The sequence below is a fragment of the Limulus polyphemus genome, unplaced genomic scaffold, assembly GCF_000517525.1.
Source record: "Limulus polyphemus unplaced genomic scaffold, Limulus_polyphemus-2.1.2 Scaffold250, whole genome shotgun sequence".
Lineage (NCBI taxonomy): Eukaryota > Metazoa > Arthropoda > Merostomata > Xiphosura > Limulidae > Limulus > Limulus polyphemus.
The window spans coordinates 769,650-785,107 of NW_013665860.1; the positions used below are offsets into that span (position 1 = coordinate 769,650).

General features: G+C 35.6%; 1 protein-coding gene and 1 long non-coding RNA gene across 2 annotated transcripts in view; one reads left to right on the top strand and one right to left on the bottom strand.

Annotated features, from left to right (window-relative positions):
- Positions 1-1,984, bottom strand: part of LOC106478800 (leucine-rich repeat neuronal protein 2-like) — a 35,554-nt gene extending 33,570 nt beyond the window's left edge. Inside the window, exon 1 of the mRNA XM_022382455.1 lies at positions 1,865-1,984. The gene's annotated coding sequence lies outside the window, so the exon portion shown is untranslated. The remainder of the gene's footprint in view (positions 1-1,864) is intronic.
- Positions 1-8,001, top strand: part of LOC111085136 — a 43,871-nt gene extending 35,870 nt beyond the window's left edge. Inside the window, exon 3 of the long non-coding RNA XR_002609981.1 lies at positions 7,727-8,001. This is a non-coding gene — a long non-coding RNA (uncharacterized LOC111085136). The remainder of the gene's footprint in view (positions 1-7,726) is intronic.
- Positions 8,002-15,458: the final 7,457 nt, after the last annotated feature.

Sequence of the window (15,458 nt, forward strand, 5' to 3'; positions counted from 1 at the left end):
AATTGAACTGCAGTCAGAAGTATTATTGACGTTCGTTGTTATATCGTTTGTTTAGCGCGATTATTGAAGTTGAGTGTATCGGTAAAGTTATATTCGGAAAGAATAAACCAGTTTTATTAAGTAAAGACTTGTGTCGTTAAAATTTCGTCGGAACGAAGTTACGAAAAAAATCAATTAACAAACGGAGACGTAACAATACATTATTAATAACTAGAAGTAAATAATGTCATTAGTCAATACGTAAGAACAATTGAAATCTCTAATAATTAATTAATCGTTGGGGTACCCACGATATTATCAACATATTCGGTCGAAACCCCAACAATATCTCACCATAGTTCGCATAGCTGGAGATTTAGGTTAGCCCTAAATCCAGTGTAAGGATTAAGTATAAAACTTAATAATAACATTAAAAATTATTTCAAACATTATAACTAAAACACTAATGAAATAAACTAGCCTTGAAGAAAAATGGAGTTTGTCATTAATTAATTTTTTTGTGTCCAATCTTTGGTTACGTAGATGTCCCATCAATCATATGTCTAAATATTTGAGAACACTTTAATTTCAATGTAATTATAGCTATAGGCTTATCTTCTGGTCATTATCAATAATAGAAGCACAGTGATATTAACCGCGCTACTTGTAATAAAGATATAACTGTATTGTTCACCGATAACGCATGAGCCGGTTGATAAACGCCTCTTTACATTCTGTAGAATAAACTTATAAATAATCATTATAACTTCAATAGAATAATAGGGAAAATATCGTTAGCATTAGATAAAAAATCAGTATTGCTTTTACCAGCTTTCGCGAAAAAAAAATGGATTTGCATTATTATAATTAAATTTTTGAGCCTGTATAACGATCATAGATCGGTGAGTTGCTACAGTGCTTTTGTTTAACACCGCAACAGAGAAATGAAAATTATATAATACATTTTCGTAAACCACTTGTTGCTGTATGTTCTGTTGATCCTGTTAATTGTTAGTACGAAACCTTGACTGTACTTATTGCAACAGGCTGCCAAACATGCTCGCTCTTTCAGCCGTGGGGGTGTAATAATGTGACTATCAATTCCACTATCCGTTGGTAAAAGAGCCCTCTAGTATTTCACTACTAAATTAGGGACGGCTAGCGCAGGTAGCCCTCGTGTAGCTGTGCGCGAAATTAAAAACAAGCAAACAAAAGAATATAGTTGTTAGTCACATTTGTTCAAAACGCATAGCTTGTTAAAGTATTCTAAAAGGTATGTTCGCCAACCAAAGCCACGTGTGTGTTTGTTTCTATGTACTTCAAATTATAACACAAAATATGAACAAATATTCAACAAGAAGCAAGAATAATATCACATCAATAATAACACAGGCCTGCGAATTTAAACTTCATAAAAGTTGTTTTGGTTTTAATAACGGATTTTCCATAATTCAGCTACGCAGATTTCGAAAACAATATTAATTTTTTTCTATCGCGTAAGGATTTTTTTTTTTACAAATCGGGAAGAAAGAAAAAACTTAGATCCAATTATTATTTCGTTTACCACAATGAACATTTTATATTATTATGTTTGGGTTCTAGAACGATCAATAAGACTCTCACGTTGCGATTGGTCTAGATTGTCTATAACCAGTGGTTATCAATATTTTAAGCATAACAAAATGTGACCCGATTTCAATGAAAATGATTCACTTATGTAAAAGTACATATGAAGATTTGTGAAATATGGATATCATTTTCGGATTCACCATACAGGAATTACTATAGAACATGTAAAAATTCCAAGACAATAAAACCATCGAAGGCCTGTGTAATTAACAAATATATCAAATTAATTACCACAGGCTTCCAAGCTTGTACTTACTTTTTGCAACGAGCACACGGAGACACAGCTGACTTGTGAAGCAGTACTATGAAAGACACTGAACAATAATCAACAACTGCACGAGGTTAAAATACATCGGATTGAGTTTCGAACATTTCCTATTATTCTAGGACACAAGTGATACTTTTGGTAACGTCAATAGCATACTATTTTATCGTGTGTTTTTTGGTTTTTTTCGTAAAGAAATAGATGTAGTAAACAGACGGGGATGTTTATCATATTTCAAGCCAGAGCTGGAGAACAAATCGTGCTTGCGAAGACGTCAGATGTGAAGGTACAGTTGAGATATATAATTGTCACGTGCAAGGTTTTCCCCATCTTGGGGTTGAAAAATTGGCCCGGAAAGGCTCGGGCGATAACAGCCGACTTCTCTCGAAAGGAAATTTCACAGTTTGTCAACTGAAAAAACTCGTGGCTGCGTGTAAATGTTACTTTTTAATTTTACTGTTGCTCATGTAACCTATACAAATTCTATCTTAGTAGATAGTTTGTTTACTCAGTGTTTTTGGCTCCTATTCTGTCGGTATTTTGTGTTATTCAAGCTGTTAATACTCCAAGATAAACTTGCATATTCCGCATAACCTCAAATACTGAATGGTTTTCCAGACTATTATTAAGTTATTACCGGTTTTAAATATGAAATATTCAGAAACATTTCTTTTGTTTTTCGTTTAAATCACCAGGTGTTGCTGTCTAGACACAGTAGAAAATCGATAGAGAACGTAATATATGAATGTATATACTGTTTTTCACGTATGGTTATACTGCTTCTAAAGAAAGTAAAACCAACCAATTAAATTTTTAAGAAAGAGAAAAACTGATTTCCAACTTTGTAGCTTTATTGAAATGAAATGCTGTTGAGTAAATGGTGGCATGCGTACTCTTGGGAGCTAATGACAAACAAACCTGAACTTGTGTTACAGTGATTGTACAAAATCTGTAGGAAGAATAGGTAATAAGTGAATCACAGGAAGTTGTTTACAATAAGGAGGAAAACGTTTGTTTAGCGAAAATTCTCTTAGGGCAAATAAAATATTTCAAACAAAGTTTTACGATAAGACTGGTGGATGTATAAGCTGCAGAGGATAGAAGACAAATGGTGAGAATATAAGCTACAGAAGACAACTGATGGGAGTATAATTTGCAGAGGACAGAAGACAACTGATGGGAGTATAATTTACAGAGGACAGAAGACAACTGATGGGAGTATAATTTACAGAGGACAGAAGACAACTGATGGGAGTATAAGCTGCAGAGGACAGAAGACAACTGACGAGAGTATAAGCTACAGAGGACAGAAGACAACTGATGGGAGTATAATTTGCAGAGGACAGAAGACAACTGATGGGAGTGTAAGCTGCAGAGGACAGAAGACAACTGACGAGAGTATAAGCTACAGAGGACATAAAACATATGAGAGTAAGCTACAGGGGACAGAAGGCAGCTGATGGGAGTATACACTGCAGAGGACAGAAGACAACTGATGATAGTACAAGTTACAAAGGACAAGATGCAATTCATGGGAGTATATGCGGCACAAGCGAAACCGGGAGCTAATCATCTTGATTCTGGAGCGATAGTTAACACGAATTTAAAGCTTCTTTTTTTAAATTGTAATATACAATGAGATTTAAATGGAATATACTATCAGGTGACTAAGATACAACATTTTGAGCACTTTTACGCAGGGGACGTATCGAATAGGTTAGTAAAGTAGCGTCGTGTAAAAGTGCTGTAATACATCCTTTATTCTCTTCTCTCGTGTGGTTTGGTGAAATCCATCTTGAAGCTTTATATTGAACTTATAATGAAAGTTCTTGGAATGTTTAGATACATTTACCATAGAAACACTGAACTAAAAAATAAAATATTTTCCCTTTACAATTCTTCCTGTTTAATACCATACATCAAGAACACCCAAGTTAAGTACGTATATCTTTCTTCGGTCTAATTCACTTGTTGAGTAAAATGTGGCGAAGCTAGTTAAAAACCCACTGGTAAGGAGTGATATACAACTCCCTCTGTCGTTCGTTGTTCGTAACTTGTGCTTGGTTTACTGAATGTGGTCAGAACACTTGTTACAACAAGAGTTTTTATGGTGCGTACGCCTTTTACAAGCCAGTGAAGAATTATCACAGTTATACTTGTCTCACAAAATATTAGTATTAGGCCCGTAACTTGTAAAATAGTTACAACTGTTCCATTATCCTATTATTACATATTTATTTATTTGTTTTTAATCTACTTCATCCTTTTATTCTGTATTGTAATTACTTTTCATAAATTGTTTGAACTATATACATTTTTGTATCTAGTATTTAACCCTGTTTAATATATATATTACTGAAGATGGAGTATATACATTCCGAAAACGTTCAAGAATTTAATGTCAGTTACTGTAATACACTCGTTGTTGTTGCCGTCATTGTACTGTTCATCATTAAACCCTAACATAAGTAGCGATTCAGCGGAGACGTTATGCCTAATGAGCTGTAGAGTGACGTAATGAAGCAGAAAAAAATCGACTTTTGGACTAAAGGGTATTTTTTTACGCGATAGAAGACGTCCAAAGAACTTCCTGTAAAAAAAAAAATATATATATATGAATGTTGTCACGAGGACAGTAAGATACACATTTGCACGAAGTAATCCCAAGGAACTTGTAGTTGCTTGAAAACTGCTGTTGAAAAGGGATACCAAAATCAAAAGGTTGAAATGGACATTGGAATAAGAAAAGCTGGAGAAGTCTGCTCATTACAGATGAATCCAAGTTAAACTTGTTCCGTAACAACCAACATCAATAACAGTTTGTTCAGTGGTGGAGCTAGAGGAAAATGGTAACATGGTCAGTGTACAATATCTATAGTGATGCATGGTGGGATAGCAGTACAAGTTCAGGGCTGCTTCTGAGCCAGCGGTATCGATGATCTTCACGAAACTGATGGAACCATGATTGCTGAAACGTACATGCAGATATGATCCAGCGTATTGTTCCTTCAGGAATACGACTCATCGGGTTGGGATTCATATTACAGGAAGACATTGATCACAAACATAAATGGATGTAGTTAAATGATATCTTGATGTAAACAGACCGATGGAATATCGAAACCTACGAAAAGGCCTGATATGAATATTCTTGTGGCCGTATAGGCATATGTAAATATTGAAAATGTTAAAAGGCGACCAAGCAACTTGTGTGAATCATGGGAGTAATACAGGACGTTTGGAACAATATTCCATAATCGTACATTGATGAACTGTGTGGTACAATACTCTATGTAAAGCAAATGGCTCGTAGAAAATACTATTGCATTGTACAGTTTATTTGTTGTTGTTTTTAATTTTCTGCAACAATGTTTTATGTTGTTAATAAATTAAGCACCTAGTTGATATTACACGTTGTTTGTGACATCTTTATGTGCATCGTTTGTGTGTTTCCATAATTCTTTCCTTATTTTCTATCCATTAAGTTGTTTGGTGCAACCTAGATATTAGAGTTCCTGACTGCAGTATAGTAAGTCGAAGGCTTGAGCTATGATATATCTCTGAACGTGCTCCCCCACCGTCAACTGTGAAGGCGTTATAAGTGTAACAGTCAATGCTCCTATTTAGTTAAGATTAGCTGCATAGGCAGCTGGCAATGCTGACTGGTTGGACTCCTTTTGATCAACAGTTATATATTAGAAATGCCTGAATCTTGTAGTCCCTAACTTGGTTGTTTAACTCGTGAATCTTGCAGTCTTTGATCTGGTTGTTTAACTCCTGCATTCCACAAGTTGTAGTCCAAGTTGACAAATACTTTAACATTAAAAATCTAAACTACAAAATACAACTGCTGCTTGGAACGAAGAAAGAAAAACAAATATTTAGTCTATCCCTGTGTATGGGCTCAAGCGTGGCTTAATAGTTAGGATGTCTAACATGAGATTTCAAAGTCTTGAGCTCAAGATGTATAGCTATCAAGCAGGTTTCCTAGTTTCAGCTGTGGATGCATTACAACCTCTGGTTTGCACATCAAAATTAGGGACTACCTTGCCGTTTAGGCCATTATGTGTACAAACAAACAAACTATCCTGTGTAAGCAAACATAAAAATTTGATATTATTTCCAACATTTGTTGTCAGATCTTTACAGTACAAATCGTGTTGATACTTATGGAAAATAAACTGAAGTACCCGTCGGTTGGATGGGTGAAATAGAAACGCGTTTGTAACAAAGGATATGAAATTGTGCTTCTATTTATTAATTTTTTCTTAACATAATAAACATTAAAAGTGGGATAAAAATATACATAGAGTTATCAATACTGAAAAGAATGATATATTGTTTTCAAGAACTCTAACAATAGTGGTTATATAGTTCATTCTAACGATGAGGGATATACAAAATTGGTAGTTTTTCCGAAATTAGATGGGGGAGTTCACCCCCCATGACTTTTCTCTGTGGTACTGTATCACTGTGTCAAGTTTAGTGCTTATTGATGCTGGAAACGTATAAGGAACAGATACACACACACACATATTGACGTTTATTTATATAGATGGGGGGTCCAACCCCCCATGACCTTTCTCATGTCATACTGTATCACTATATCAAGTTTGGTGCTGATTGATCAAGAAATGTGGAAACGTATAGGGAACATATACACACACATATTGTCGATTATATATATATAGATTGTATGATATTTGAATCTATTTTTCTGTAAATTGATGACAGTTGTTCCATTGAAAATAATGCTGCTGCTTTTATTTTACTTGTTTTTCTTGCATGCATGCATTTATTATTAACGTCTTTGAAGCAGTTGGTGTTATGCTGATGTAAAACAAATACATGTATGATTAACACAAGAACAACGTAACTAGACGTGAAGAACAGATTTTGCCCTCCGACAGTGGCTCAGCAGTGAGACTGGGGGCTTAAAACGATACCCGCAGTGGACAAGGCACAGATAGCCCATCGTGTATCTTTGTGCATAACAACAAACAAAAAAAAATCCTTTTCTACCTATGTTTTAATTATGAAGATTTCTTTGGGGAAACCTTTATGGTGCAGTTGCAGCGCATTAACGTGTCCATTTGGTTGCGTTACTGTTAGTTTAAACTGTTGATCACAATGTTCTGTTATTACAGAAGGACTCGACTGTCGGTAAACAGAACAGTTTATTTTCATCAGTGTAACATAACAAAAGCTGAACCTGCTTTACCAGCCTGCTTAGTGGCAAAATCTTAACCTGCTTTACCAGCCTGCTTAGTGGGAGAATGTTTGGTCTGAAAGCGGAGGGTAAACTTTCCTGAGCAATTCGCTTGTAGTGCTTTGTAATTCCCTTCGTCCAGGTTCAATTTACATGACAGGAGAGACATAGTTAGAAATCAGTGGTGGCATTAGTGAGAAGACTATAGAAAAACAAAATGTTGTTACAGAAATACAACACTTTCAGAGCTTTCAGCTGTTCCTCATATCAGACCCATGATTCTCTATCTGCGTTCTGCAGATCCCTTGGGATAGGTGAGTATTCAGTAGGCGGCCCTTAACAGTATAGATTGAGCGTCCACATCATAGTTAAAAAAGGGAAAATAAACTATATTGTGTTCGATGAAAATAATATTTTATTTGAAAATTTCATTAACGTAATTATTATTTATTCCAGTGCTGATTTAGGTAGTACTTTCTGAGTACGAGTGTTCGCGAGATTGTCTGCGGTTCGTGAAGTGGTCCATGACAAAAAAAGGTTTAAGCACCATGCACTGCATTAGACACCAATTAAGTATAATATTTAATTTGTTTGTATTCCGAATGCTAGGAAAATTTTCCTTATTTATATATTTTTTTTTTTAGGTACACACACAGTAATAACCCCTAGGATGCGACTAACTCAGATCTTTCCAGTGTGGCGTTTTCGACGTATTTCGTTACATGTGATAGATGAAGTATCACATATAGTAAACAAATCGATAACTTCCATTCACTTAGGCTTCTGTAACGATCAAGAATTAAAACCATAATAACACGAGCGAAACGACCAATTGCTTTCTGTAGTGTATCGTCCCATGCAGTTTTATTGCCCCAATAGTAGAAGTTTTAGAATAAGTCCTCTAATTCTCCCGACTGTTGCCTGTCTCCCATTTTCCACTAACAGTCACCGGGAGTAGCTCGCGACATTGGTTTACATTAGGCTCATAAAACCGGAATAAGCATGCACTATTAGTGTTACAACAGAAGGTCAGATGACCGTTTCTTAGCTTCGTGTCTTGGGATTAAGTGGTTTACGGAATGGCATTCGTCACGGAAAGAGCGTGCGTTCCTTGTGCCACAGTAACTGCTCTATTAGAACTTTGTGTGTGTGTGATTTTTGTTTACTAGGATAGCGTTTTTACTTAGCACTTGTAAATCGTCACGGTTAGGCATATGATGGATTGAAGGAAGAGTACACAGGCAATCAGTAGGGCCAATTGTTGGAATAACAGACAAGGTAATATTGAAGGGGCATACAGATGGATGGATAGATAGAAGGCTTCTTAGAGGAAGAATATGAATGGACTGATGGATTGTTAGATAAACGGACGAAATAAAATAGACAGATAAGTGACATTGAGTGAAAATCAGACAGATGAATGGACTGATAGATGGATATGTTGACCAGTATTACAACAAGATATACCATTGGACGTTCGAAGATTTCTTTTAATTCGAAGAGAAAGAGAGAGAGGGAAAAAAGAAGCATATATTTAATTTTATTACAGATATTTATTTTAAAGTGGTTTAAGATGTTTATAACGCTTCAACTTCAAAGGATCAACGTAAAATTAGCTTATTTAGTCTTTTTTTTTAAGCTGTTTGACGGACATGGCCTGGTGGTTAGGGCACTTTACTTACAATCAGCAGGTTCGTTGGTAAAAGGGTAGCTCAAGGGTTGGCGGTGGGTAGTGTTGACTAGCTGCCTTAATTAGGGACGAATTTGCGCGATTTTCAAAGTAAACCAAACCTTTCAGCCGAAGAAGTGTTCAAATATGACGGTCAATCCCACTATTTGTTGCAAAAGAGTAAGTGGTGATGATTAGCCAGCCACGTTCCCTCCAGTCTATCACTTCAAAATTAGGAACAGCTAACGCAGGTAGCCCCTCGTGTAGCTTTACACGAAATTCAAAAACAAACAAACAAATTCGTCCGGCCCGGCATGGCCAGGTGGATAAGGCGCTCGACTTGCAATCTGAGGGTCGCGGGTTCGAATCCCGTCCCACCAAACATGCTCGCCCTTTCAGCCGTGGGGGCGTTATAATGTGACGGTCAATCCCACTATTCGTTGGTAAAAGAGTAGCCCAAGAGTTGGCGGTGGGTGGTGATGACTAGCTGCCTTCTTTCTAGTCTTACACTGCTAAATTAGGGACGGTTAGCGCAGATAACCCTCGTGTAGCTTTGCGCGAAATTCAAAAACAAACAAACAAATTCGTCATCCCATTTTACACTAATATACAGACAATAAAATGTTACATAGCTCAAATAATTACTTTAAAGAAAGATCTAAACAAGAGCAGGCTACCTTCTGCTAGACTGTGAATATAAGTATGATTTCATTAGTTTATTATAAAGGTATTAATTAGGGTATTTATGTATTGTGAATTACTAAAATAATTGTGTCGTGATATATAGAACTGTTTTTCACATGTAGGATTATACACACCAAGCCATGCAAAATGTATTTCGATACAATTTCGACTTGATTGATGTGTCCCTAAGACTGTAAACGGTACACACACATTTAGTAAACGCAATGGTGAACCATCGCAGTATGGTGAATGACAATAACAGCACAGGAGGGAGAAAGAGGTCTTCGATAGCACCTGACTCTCCAAGATACCGACAAGGATCTAGACCCCTATACAGATAATAGTTATCCCTCTGTGTGACAAACTACACTCGTCAACAATGCATGATATCTAACTTATAAGTATTCCGTTCATAAATCGTGATTTTCGACTTTTTGTCTAAATATTCGTAGTTATATGTTTGTTGCGAGTTCCAATCCCCGTACCACCAAACATACTCGCCCTTTCAGCCGTGGGACGTTATAAAGTTATGGTCAATCCCACTATTCGTTGGTAAAAGAGTAGCCTTCTCAGAAGTTGTCTGTGGGTGGTGATGACTAGCTAGCTGCCTTCGCTCTAGTCTTTCACTGCTAAATTAGGGACGGCTGGCGCAGATAGCCCTCGTGTAGCTTTGCTCGAACTTCAAAACAAACAAACAAACAATATGTTTGTTTAATTTGATTGTGCAGGCGTATTAACTTACAGAAAGATAAAATTGAAATTTAGATTTTATGAAAACTTGATTCAGCGTGTTCTTTACGTTAAGACTGACGACACTGGTCATTTAGTATGTTATTATGTTCACCACTGCTTCGTTTAAACGCTTGAATAAAACTTTAAAACAGTTCAAATTAAATTGACATCGCCTTATTATTATTATTATCTTTCTAAATAACGACGTTTGTGTATAATATAAACTCTTAGTGCAAAGGGTAGAAACTTCATAGTGAATCATATTATAGGGGCAATGTAGATATAGATTATTTTCGCGCATAAAGTGTGTGAAATTTTAATTCAACTTTCATTTACTGTTCGTAGTTGCTATAACATTCTCTTCATGGGAAAATGGAAGTTGATTTTTTTAAATACAAGTTTATTGCAGTAAGCAAAATCTGAACGTTACTTTCAGGTGTTAATTTATCTTAATCAGCTTATGTAGCTCATCATACATGTAGTTGTGTTACATGCAGATTGTCCCCCCCCCCCATTTTCGATCAGTATAATCGGAACTTCCGTTTTTAAATATGAAAGAAGCACTGCACAGAATATATGTGCCACTCAAATAAAATATATCTCTGAACAGAACTTCAACAATATTAAATATTTAACGTATAATAATAACTTATAACTATGTTCTACCGCCTTCTGTACATTAACATCTTAATTTTATTTTTCGAATTACATTTCTTGGCCCTCTAGTGGCACAGCGGCACGTCTGCGGACTTAGAACGCTAGACACCGTGTTTCGATACCCGTGGTGGGCAGAGCACAGAGACTTTTGTGTAGCTTTGTGCCTAACTCCAAACAAACAAATCCATTTCTCAACAGTCTTTAACAGATTGAATTTCTGCCGTGCAATAAATTGTTAAACGACCAATAGCTAAGTCGGTTTTTAAATTCCCGATACTTAAAAATTTAGCATTAGAATCTAAATTTTTTGTACCAGGTGATGCAAATAACCCACTAATTTGAGTAATTTATTCGATAGTAAAGTATCGTTTGGTGCTTTATATATGTAGAAAGTTGAAGAAAGGTTCTTGTTCTATAGGTTCTGATGCATGCCAAACACAGGCAGATGGCCGGTGAATTCTTATCACCATCTCAGTTCCATTAACTGGCTGTTCAACACAAGAACATAAACAGCTTATCTGCAACGAGCTCTTTAAAAGTCTCAAAAAAAAACCTAAGTACATCAGTCACTAAAGTATCTTTAACCGTTTATTGAAAAAAATAAATGTTGTCAGAATTTTCACTGTTTAAAGTGCTAAAGTGTATTAACATGCTTAATTGCCCACCAACTTTTTAGTTAATAAAGGCCCAAGTACAATCTTAGCACTGTTGCTTTTAATATTTCACAACCTATAGGTGGCGCTAGTCTAGGATATTTAATGAAACACATGAGCCCTTTTTTGTTAATCTAGTTCATTTTCTAAGATAATTAATTACATTTTAGTGAAATGGTCCTGATAGCAGTAACAAAGACGGTCTTTTCTTATTTAACCCATCAAGTGTCATTCAATAATAATTGCCAAGTTTTCCGTTTGTCAAAAGCAGGAAACAACGTCATCTTTCGTGCTACTAGTCTGATCACCGGAGAAACCTTTGTAGCAGTCATGTAGGAAAATGAATGACGGTACCTGAGGAAATTGTCGGTCTTGGACCAGGTCGTTTGAGGAAATGAAAGCGTGACCGACAGGCTTTTAAAGTTGCACACAATTATGATCTTTGATTGAATTTCTGAAAGGACGAAAATGCTGAAAAATTTCGTTGGGGCTAAACCCGTATCCTGTATTTTGAGCTACTGATTGTTTACTTTCGGTTGGTCATGCAAATTTCCTAACGATTCAGTTATCACTCATAAGTTTTTCACTACGTTCGTGTTCGCGTATATTAGCTCAAATATAGATCAGTAAATGTCAGCATAGAAGAAAACGTCATGAAAGATACTTTGGGCAGTGAAAATGAGCCCTAACACACAATATATCACAAACGCTGCCTAGATTTGAGCTAATATACGCGAACACGAACGTAGTGAGAAACTTATGAATGATGACTGAATCGTTAGGAAATTTGTGAGTTTAAATCATTTGTACCTTTCCCTTGACTTTACTGGCACTCGTAGACATGCCTGTGTGTCACTAAAAGATGAATTAACTCCTTCGATTTTTACTCCCACTTATATATCTGGTTTAAAGAAACACATACATATATATATATATATATACAAGTTATTTTATTGAATTTTCCGTATCATCTAAACGCTCAACAGGCCCATTCATGGAGTTCCGAGGCTGAGTCTCTATACAAAGGAGTCTAGGGGGTAAAGTTCCTTCTCTCTCCCGAATTCTCCACGACTATAGAGAAAGTTTTTTTTATTTCTCTAATTTTGAAAGTTATTTACTAGTCTTTACGTGTTTTTGTTGTGTCTTTAATTTTGTCTGAAAGTTTTCTATGGTGTGAAACCCCAAGCACGTGCATATTGTGCACCTTCAGCAAATGTACTTGGTCTTGTTTGTGTTTCGTTATTGATTCTGTTTTGTAGTTGATATACATAGTTTTTTTCCGCTGTCTTTCTGAGTATCAGTTACACTACAAGCTTTATTCGTATCAGAAACGTGGTAACCAGTATCCTGTGTATCTGATATGCGCATAGTGTGCTTGCGGTATGTCATCGTTACTAACAAACCTATATAGTGAATGTCTCTAAAGATGTCCTCGTATTTTCTTGTAATGATTAACTGAGAGCCGAACAAAACGCTATCTATGTCGCAATTATTATTATTATTTAAAATATCCCTTAATGTCCCCCAATGGCACAGCGGTATGTCTGCGGACTTACAACGCTAGAAACTGGGTTTCGATACCCGTGGTGAGCAGAGCACAGATAGCCCATTGTGTAGCTTCGTGCTTAACTTCAAAACAAACATAACTTAATATTTGCGTAAGAAACAAGATATTTTACGAGCGTGGCTCCATCTATTGGTAATCAGAAACTTCTATTGGCAAATTGTGTCAGTATGAATTTTAGGTAATTTTGGAAATATGTACTTATTTTACTCACTTTCCGTTAAATGATTATTATATTTTCAGTATACAATTATACTAGAAATGATAAACAATCGAATAGAAAATAAGAGAGTTGTTTGAATCACACAGTATTGATAATTAAGATTAATGTAAGATCACATCATGGAGGTATAATATCTGGAAAATAGTACCTTTCCGTAAAAAGTCTGTGATGAAATGCGCTTAGTTAACGTAAAAAAAAAAAAGTTTATTTGGATATTAAAATATTCCTTGGCACCGTTTATAAAGTAAAATTAATGGTGTGTCAACGTTTGAATGAGGAACTGTTCATATGTGGTGTTATGGAATTTAGGTTCATTGTATGTACGTCTAAGCAAACAATGAAGACAATTTGTTCACTGTAGATAAAGCTCGGTTAAAATGGCTTTGTGAGATTTATAAGCTAATGTAATAGAACGGTTTATATCAGTTGGATACGTTACTGATCATGTAGTTTTGATTCCAATAAATATCTGAGGGTACATGAAAATCACTTGGTCAATCGAATTTCTTGACCTTATCGGTTGACAACCGTTGTCTGATTATTGTCCAGTGGCAATGTGACTTGGACCCGTTTGAAATCAAAAGCTTTCCAATTCCAGGAATAACGCTTGGAGACATTGCCTTGTACCAATATTAGTGCTGATATGTAAAGCAAATCCCGACTTATACTCCGTGCAGAGGAACGAACAAACAGTCATTTAAGTAGAACGTCCAAACTATGCCGTCCTCCAGTGGCACAGCGATATGTCTGCGGATTTAGAACGATAGAAACCGGGTTTCGATACCCGTGGTGGGCAGAGAAAAGATAGTCCTTCGTGTAGCTTTGTGCTCAACTTCAAACAAATTCTAAATTCCAAACTTGCAGATAGCTTTGATGTACGGAAACATCTGTTAACTGAGTTCTTGCACAGATCTTAGAATATAACGTTGATAAACAGAAACATCGGCACATGTAGATATGTAGATCTTGAAAGTTCAAAACTTGAAAATAGCGTTGATAACTGGACCAATTGGTGATTGAGATATTGCAAAAGAAATATCTGTTGAAGCTTTTCGCTAGACACTAATCATAGCAGAACCGTCTGTAAAATGATCTATAGGAAATAGTACAGCTTATAAACGTTATATTTTAAGATCTGTGCAAGAACTCAGCTAACAGATGTTTCCGTATATCAAAGCTATCTTCAAGTACAACGAAAAACCTCTTCAAATTCCAAACTATGCTAAGTCATCTGCCCGGAAACAGTAGTCAAAAATATAAATTTATACTGATTCTAAATATACTAGGTATCTGTATTCCAAAAGAGTTTGAAAAAAAATCTGTTAACACAGTATCTCAAAATAAATCAGAATATTGAGTACTCTTGTAGACTTCGCTTCTTTATTTTAATTTTCAGAGAATTCTTAAAAACAAAAATAATTTGCTATTTACAAAGTGAAAAGTTGTTACAGAAATCCTTTTATCTGTGAATTTAAATGCATTATACACTTGGACTCTTTGTACCCTATTTTAATCTCGGAATAAAAAGAAAGAGAAAACAACAAAAGTGAGTGGAGATAATAGCGATTACTGCATGAAGAAACTGAGAAAAGAACATTTTGCTAAAGATGTTTCAGTCTTATCCATCAAGTATTGATAAGCTCATATTTTTCCACAATCCCATTCCAAAGTAATTATATCTACAAAAATATGAGGACAAAAAAACAACAACTAATTTTTCTGTCTTTAAACTCCATTTTTCACCACTGTTGCTGTTACAACTAATGGCTACCAGGAATGTGTCTTATCAATTCCAGATATTTATTGTGTGTTTTTACAAATGTAACACATTTTAGTTTTGACCAGTAGCACAAACAGATCATCACTGATATTAACAGCTGTTTATTCTGAATTGAGGGGGGGGGGGATCTTTGAATAAGGTAGATGAACTTGTAGGTGTGTATTCAAAAAAAAATCCTAAAATTAGTCTTTACCAAGTAGCCATGTGTTTGAGGGTGAAAGTTCATGTCTGTCAAAGACAAACCTAACCTCAGATTAACATTTGCCATCGAATATTTTTCGAGCGGTATCTACATAATTCAAGTACATACACTTCATATTGTCTAGTAAATCTGTAGCAGTTAGCAACAATACCATAATATTGTCTAGCAAATCTGTAGCAGTTAGCAACAATACCATAATATTGTCTAGCAAA